Genomic DNA, 7,715 nt, shown 5'->3' with positions numbered 1-7,715 from the left:
TGAGCTGACTCCTAGCCCCAGGAATACTCTTTGATTTCTTTTGGCCTTAGCATTCCTTTTCGTGGGGACTGATGACTAAGGTGACCTTTTCCAGATAGTCCCAAGATGGGGCCTGATGACCATGGTGGCCACCCAAGACAAAGAAAATAAGAAAAACGAAATCCCCTGCCTGACAGAAAACAAAAGAGGTTTTCTCAGAAACTCTCCTCAACCTTGCCTGGCACAGAAAGTGATTCTTTGCACAGTTCGGGAGGAAAGATTTAAAGGAACCCCTAGAGCAGGATTTGGAGAAAATAGTATGAATTGTAAAAGTAGTCCAAATATATGTTTGGGGAGGCTCTGGCCGCCTCTAGTATGTGCTTTCTAGAAAGCTGGTTTTTGACCTGTAACACGGGGCATGTTTCCTGTGATGAGGGTATAGCTCCCAGGACAGAAAGATGTTCACGTTATTAAAAATGAAGGATGGTCCATCAGGGGTCACTGAGGTAAAACTCATTTTAAGGAACTAGCTGTAATCCAGAGAAAATGAAGACAGCTAAAGGCAGACTATGAGTCCCCCTTCGCATGGACCAGGAAATTGCAGCTCAACCAGCCTGGAATAAGCTAGCTGAGGTTCAGAATACAACAGACCCAGAATTCTGCAGGTACCACATCATTCCTTCATTTCCTCATTCATTTGTTTGTTCCATCATTCAACAAAAATTCTTCAGCGCCAGGCAGTCACCTAGACAGCAGAGACGGAGAAGATCTGACTTCCAGGAAGCATGGTCTATGTGGACAATGGAGAGTTTCAAGAGAGGAGCCTGGAATGCGCTTGGGAAATCCAGGAAGTCTCCTTATGGAGGCAGCATTGTGTGCCGATACAGAGTATAAAATCAAATCTGTGACCATGTATCCATCAGTACTAACCTAGTCTAGGTTTCTCTCTTTCTCCATCTCTCTCCTCTCCATGTGTGTCACTCAGGTAGGTTTATGTGGAGGACGGAGAACAAACTCAGGGGTTGGTCCGCACCTACCTCAGCTGCAACAGACTCTCTCTCTCTCTGTTCACTGCCCAAATGCCAGGCTAGGCGACTCCCAGCTCTAACAATTCCCCTGTCTCTGCCTCTCATTTCCCAGCAGAGGCTTTTATATCACACGGAGATTAGAGTTACACACTACTGTCTACGGCTTTTAAATCGCTTCTGGGGACCCAAACTCGGTTTGTCAGGTTTGCCCAGCAAGCATTTTGCCTGCTGAGCCATCTCCCTGGCCTCTGAAATTTATCTTTTCCCCTGTAGTCTCCCTCTTGAGGTGGAGGAAGACTTGAAGACCCGGTTTATAAGCGCCCACAATCTTTAACTTGTTTCCTGCAAGGACCATGGAAAAAGTCAAAAAGGGATTGTACTCATTCAAAGCTTCCTAGAGTGAAGTGGGTCAAATGAAATTAAAATACACTGCGACCAAAGGTTTGTCTCACAGCAAATGAAGGAAAAAATAGCTACAGATCTAGTGGAGCTCTTCTGATAAATGAGAGTGACTCACAACTGGGGATATTTTTAGAAAATGTAAAGAAAAATTATGCTAACCAATCCAGAGCTTGGCTCACCTTATTTTAACAGTGCTAATAAGGTATGCTAAATCTCTCAATTGTGATGTAGAAAGAAGGAAGAGGAAGGGAAAGAAGGAGGATGAAGAAGAAGCAGGAGGAAGAAAATGAGGAGGAAGAGAAAGAGAAAGAAGAGGAGGAGAAAGAGGAAGAGGAAGAGGAGGAGGAGGAGGAGGAAGTCACCACTCTAAGATCTCCAGAAATGAAGACATAAAGTACCAAATATTTAGACATTTTCCCCAGTTTATTCCACAAGCAAAGCAGCAGAGACTCAATGGAGTTAGGCCTCACTATCTTCATGACACTGCTCCTGTTCACACATGGACTTGGAACAAAACAAGCCTATCAGTGAAGCTCTGAGCTCAGCTGCTGCTAACTCTATTTGAATTATCAGCTAATCCCTTACTCCTTCCCCTAGCAGTCATGCAAAAGAAAATAAATGTTTGGTCCTTAAAAAAAAAATGTGTTCTCAAGAAGACCCTACATTTTCCTGTGTAAACTGAGATAGATAGCTAGATTGATGTTTCCTAAGGTAACCGGGCATTTTCAGTACGCAGAGTCTGTGTGGCTTTAAGTACACAGGACGAACTCCACCATAAACCAGCAGACCAGGGGATGCTGTGCTTACACTCTACTCCCAAGATGCTCTCCTGCAGGACACTGTGGGGACCTGAACAAGGTGCTGGCTTCAGAGTTGCCACTGCCCATACAACAGCTGTGTGACCTTGGCCCAGTGACTTGACCTTGATAAGATTAACTGTGGCTAATTGGTTAATCCCTCTATTTCCAGCTTTATCCACTGCTAATGTGGGAATGGGAACATCTTCATACTGCCTGCTGGGAATAACACACACACACACACACACACACAAGGCCTGGTCCATAGACTTGTTCAATAGACATTCATTCCTTTCTTGAACTACCTACCTTCTAGCAATCATTTGGCCTGAGTTTCTGGAATTACACATTTAGCATAACATCTGCCCAACAAAAGCAGTATTACCGTGTATTTTAAAATTACATAATACATTCTAAAGCATAAATAAATCCTTTGAGTGTTACCACTGTTTTGGATCAAATATCACCTCCCAACACACACATACACTGGAGCGGACATGCCAAGAATCTGGCCGAAAACATTTTCAAAGCGGACAGGAGACCTTATAACTACATCTTCGATCAGAGAAGTTGTTAATATCTCCCGGCGTCCATATTCACATCCCAGAGAGTATTATCCTTAGACTAGACAGCCCTGTTCTCTTTAATGAGGTACATGTAGTGCACTGGCAAATACAGCTGCTATCAGTAAATTCCTATTTAACAGATGGGCAAAATAAGGTAGTGAGATTAAATGATTAGCCCATGGCTAATATTTGATTAGAAAGACAAATTTAATCAGAGTTGCCATTTGACTTCCCTTCAGGACTGGAATTAGATTTCAAGTATTTTCTGACTTGGTACTGGCCTGTCCCATGCAGCGGTTCAGTATGGGCCTTATGATATGCTTTCAGATAAAAGGGGAGGGGCCTTTCTACAGGGAAAGCAGAGAACTCCCTATAACCTCGTAGGCCAGGATTGATCATCACAACGTATCACCCGCGGCCTCTTCTCTGGCTGTGAAGGTGGTGAAGGAACGGAGTCTAGTGTAATAACACACAAATACCCACAACAGCAAAGAGGACCCAGAAAGAAACCCCCACCTTCACCTTAGAATGGGGCCTGGCTGGACTCAATGGGAGACGTGAGGTTCTATGTCTGTAGGGATACAGAAAATCGAAGCACCTTTTCTAAGGAAGTAAGGGGTTCACAGGACAGCTTTCAGGCACCTGGAATAGGTTAGTGGTGTTTTGAGAACGCCTCAATTCCTTTCAAGCTCAACCAACTGCCTAACCCCATTTTGTTTTGAAAAAATAATGTCACAAATGTGTCCAGAGCTGGATAAAATGCACAGTAATGAGTTCATTAACATGCCATCTGCATGTAATACAAGGGATTCCAGAAACAGAGTCCTTTGGATTTCCTACTGAAGATCAAATTCAAAGCCAGAAAAATAAAGAAGGAAGGAAGGAAGGAAGGAAGGAAGGAAGGAAGGAAGGAAGGAAGGAAGGAAGGAAGGAAGGAAGGAAGAGATAGAGGCTATAACAAAGACAAATTACTAATGAAATATTACTGCTGGACCTTGATTTGGCCCGTCCATGTTACAGGGTTTTTGAGAGCTTCAAAACCACTCGGAGTTCTCTTTCTTCTTCTTCTTAAAAACAGCAACAGTAACAACAAACTAAACACGTTTCATTACTTAAAGAGGCTAAAAACCAACTGCCTACAGCAGGAAGTGGCTGGAGGTTTGTCAGTTACAACCATTCCCATGAAGGAAAATCTGGCTAAAATCCTGAGAGTTAGAATCCATTTAGGGCCGCCTGACCTTTAAAATTCAGGGTAGTTTATGAGGCCCATGCACTCACTTCAAAACTACAAACCTCTCCTTTGCCTCTTCTGTCTGTACTTCTGTCTTGTAAACTTTAACAAATCAGAAAGAGAAAATCTTGCTGCAATGGCTCCCCCATCATCTCTAAAAACTGTGGATTCTGCTCTTCATTGCAATTTTCATCTGGCTTTTGCTTTCCCCAGACTCACCTGTGACATGTTACCATTTTCAAAAACCAACAACACTATCTGAGACCTAAAGTCACAGTGATTCCCTGGCTTTCTGCACCAGCAACAAGGATTGAGAGTTACCATGTACCCTAACAGCCCCTGTACACGGGTCCCTAGGATGGAGAGTTTGATTAACAATAAGGAAATAAGATAGAGCCATTGAAATGAGGCCCAGAGTGAGAAACACAGTGAGGCAGCATGGAGAAACAGTCTGCTCAGCTCTGATCTCTGGTGAGACCCAGCCCCTCAACCTTACTCCAAGAGTCAAGCAGTTTTTTCACCAATCTCTCTTTTTTTAAGAATTTATTAGATTTTTCACCAGTCTCTTTACTTCCCTTATTTCTGTGATAGAATTACTCCATAAATACTTAAAGAAGACAAGGGGGAGGGAAAAGAAGAAGAATCAGAAGGAGGAGGCGGAAGAAGAAATTTCCATAGAAGCTGAATTGTGTTGCTGTTGTTGTTGTTTTATTTTTCAGGGTTTCTCTGTGTAGCCTTAGCTGTCCGAGAACTCCCTCTGTTGATGTGGGAAGTTCTTCTGTATAAGTGTTGCTTTTATTGGTTAATGAATAAATATATTTTGGCCAATGGCTTAGCAGAGTAAAGCCAGGAAGGAAATAGAGAGAGAGCAGGCAGAGTGAAGGAAATGCCATGTAGTTGCTGGAGAGAGATGCTGGAACTTTGCTGGTAGGTCACAGCCTCATGGTGATACACAGATGAATAGAAATGGGTTAATTTAAGATGTAAGAGTTAGTTAATAAGAAGCCTGAGCTTATACTACCCAGAACCACCTGCCTAGGGGTTGGGTGGCACTTCTCACAGTGGGCTGGGCCCTTTCCCATCAAGAAATCCTTACATATTTGCCTACAGGCAACACTGTAGGGGGTATTTTTTTCAATTGAGGTTCCCTCTTCATGAATAACTCTAGCATGTGTCTAGTTGGGATAAAAGAAAGAAAGAAAGAAAGAAAGAAAGAAAGAAAGAAAGAAAGAAAGAAAGAAGAAGAGAAAGACAGAGAGAGAAAGAGAGAAGGAGGGAGAAAAGAGAGGGGAGGAACGGAAAGGAAAGGAAAAAGAAAAAGCCTAACTAGGAAGAAAGGTATTTATAGAAACACTAAAATCTACTTCGTGGCCATGTTATAGAAAGCAGTAGGAGGGATTAGTTGTCCTTAAGACAGTTGTGGTCTCTCTACCACTACCTACTGCACCAGACTTCCTACTTCACAAGTGTGAATCAAAAAGAAACACAGAGCAAACATACACAGTTAGGCTGCAGAGAGAGATGGCTTAGGGGTTAAGAGCACTGGCAGCTCTTGCAGAGAACCCAGGTTCAGTTCCCAACACCTAATGATGGCTCAAAACTGCCTGTTTCTAGAGAATTCGATGCTCTCTTTTGACCTCTGCAAGCACCAGGTGCCCACAGAGAATAGATACATATGTACAGGCACTCACATATGCACATAATTTAATAACAAATATATACTGTCTTGCTATTTACGGGAGAGAGAATGCAAAGACAAAGGCAGCTAAGCCCAAGACGGCGCCCAAGAGCCCTGCCAAGGCAGTTTCTTTATTCATTAACCAATGAAAGCAACACACAAACAGAAGGAACTCCCACACCAATTTACTATTCCACAGTTTTGAATGTCTAAGTATATTCACTTATGCATGTTTTCTAGAACCTTCCCACTTAAAGAGGATATGTGTATAGCCATATGTATCCAGGGAGAAGGGCAATTTAATCTTTAGGCTGAAATAAATACATATTGGCTAATGTTCTTCTCTTGTACATAATAGAATAAAAGATTAAACAGATAACCTGCAAAGGGCCATTGAGTTGTGAGACATTACAAGAAAAAAAAATAAAGAAGATGTTGAGTATTGAGATGTGATGCTTTGGCACTCAACCCCCTGAGAACCGTGTGTGTGTGTGTGTGTGTGTGTGCAAGAAAAGTAAGTCTTTTGGCTTAACCTTTACAAAAACATCAAAGAATGTTTTGTTAAAATGGAGCATGCTTTTAGCCTTTCTCCTTTACTATTCTGCTCTTTGTAGAGAGAGCAGCTTGGATCTAATGGTGTGTTACAGTAATTTATTTACAAATCTTGATATCTTTTTGGACTCTGGCAATTAATGAAAGAATAGGAAGAACAGCCAACAAATTTTTTAAAAATCAGCTTAGAATTCTGTTTGGATGTAATTAAAAGTATAATCTGTTCCATTTGAATACTTCAGTGCTCTACTATCTTAAAACAACAAATACAAATATTGGTTTTTTTTCATCATATGTATGCTTTCCACATATGCTAAGACAAGTAAAAACTTTCTATAAAAATTGCCATGTTTGTGTGTATATGTATTTTATATAAATACACAATAACTTTTACATTTATTTACTTATGTACTTACTTAGAGACAGAGTCTTATGTAGCCAAAATCAGCCTTGCTCCCCTTATCTCCAGGTTCCAAATCCAGGATGCTAGGATTGCAGGTACCACACCTGCTTTGCCAGGGCTTGTAATAATTCAACTTTGAGCTAGAGAGATGGCACAGATGGTGTAAAGTTTCAGATGAAAAATAGGTTCGCGTATCTGAACATTTGGTCCCCAGTGGGCAGTGCTGTTTGGGAAGTTACGGAACCTTTAAGAGGTGGACCTTTGCTGGAGGAAGTGTCACTGGGGGTGGGCTCTTAGAGTTTTAGCCTCGCTTGTTTCCTGTTCTCTTGCTCTCTGCTTCCTGTGTGTGGAGGAAAATATTACCAACCAGCTTCTGCCCTTGCCACTGTGCAACGCCTTCCCCATTGTGACAGACAGGAGCCATAAACTAAAATAAATCCTTTCTTCCTCAAACTGCTTTGTCACCATATTTTATTACAACAACGGAAAAGTAGCTAATACTGAGGGTTAAGGTGCTTGCTGTGCAACCATGAGGACCTGAGTTGAGATCCCCAGCATAGGTAAAACACTGAGAGTAGGGATGCACACTTGCAATCTAAAGCTGAGTGTGGCGGTGCACACTCACCATCTAAAGCTGAGAGTGGCGGTGCACACTCACCATCTAAAACTGAGTGTGGCGGTGCACACTCACCATCTAAAGCTGAGAGTGGCGGTGCACACTCACCATCTAAAGCTGAGAGTGGCGGTGCACACTCACCATCTAAAGCTGAGAGTGGTGGTGCACACTCACCATCTAAAGCTGAGTGTGGCGGTGCACACTCACCATCTAAAGCTGAGAGTGGCGGTGCACACTCACCATCTAAAGCTGAGTGTGGCGGTGCACACTCACCATCTAAAGCTGAGTGTGGCGGTGCACACTTGCAATCTAAAGCTGAGAGTGGCGGTGCACACTCACCATCTAAAGCTGAGTGTGGCGGTGCACACTCATCATCTAAAGCTGAGTGTGGCGGTGCACACTCACCATCTAAAGCTGAGTGTGGCGGTGCACACTTGCAATCTAAAGCTGAGAGTGGCGGTGC

The sequence above is a fragment of the Microtus pennsylvanicus genome, chromosome 7 (assembly GCF_037038515.1).
Source record: "Microtus pennsylvanicus isolate mMicPen1 chromosome 7, mMicPen1.hap1, whole genome shotgun sequence".
Classification (NCBI taxonomy): domain Eukaryota; kingdom Metazoa; phylum Chordata; class Mammalia; order Rodentia; family Cricetidae; genus Microtus; species Microtus pennsylvanicus.
This window is presented reverse-complemented; position numbering follows the sequence as displayed.